This window comes from Octopus bimaculoides, chromosome 25, assembly GCF_001194135.2.
Source record: "Octopus bimaculoides isolate UCB-OBI-ISO-001 chromosome 25, ASM119413v2, whole genome shotgun sequence".
NCBI lineage: Eukaryota > Metazoa > Mollusca > Cephalopoda > Octopoda > Octopodidae > Octopus > Octopus bimaculoides.
The window spans coordinates 25,777,630-25,778,280 of NC_069005.1; positions in this window are offsets into that span (position 1 = coordinate 25,777,630).

Here is a 651-nt window from a genome sequence, read left to right on the forward strand (position 1 = left end):
GTGATGTTGGGGGGGGGGACACAGACACACACACACACACACACACATATATATATATATACACATATATATGATGGGCTTCTATCAGTTTCCGTCTACCAAATCCACTCACAAGGCTTTGGTCGGCCCGAGGCTATAGTAGAAGACACTTGCCCAAGGTGCCACGTAGTAAGACTGAACCCAGAACCATGTGGTTGGTAAACAAGCTATTTACCGCACAGCCACTCCTACATTAATAACTTTCAGAAAAATTGATATTTCTTTATGAAATTTTCTACAAATATTTTTTCAAATGGTGTAGATTAATAAACAAATCAACCAAATATTTTTCTTCCAATCATTTCTGCAAACTTTATCATTAGATTCCTGCTAGATTTGGCCTGACATGTGGCTAAATAACAAAACAAAAGAGAAACACTCCCATTCATAGGCTTTGTGCCTCAAGGCAACCACAGGTGGTCAGTGATTGGTTTGTTGGCTACAGGTGGTCAATGGTCATTGACTCAGTTTGGGAGTGTTGGCTGCTTGTGGCAGTGTAAGCAAAATAAACTTTTAAAAAGATGTACGTTTGTATTATTGTTATTTAACACCAGGTCAACCGTGATCAAGCTGATAGATTGGTTACTAAAAGCATTCTAAGACTAATTAAAG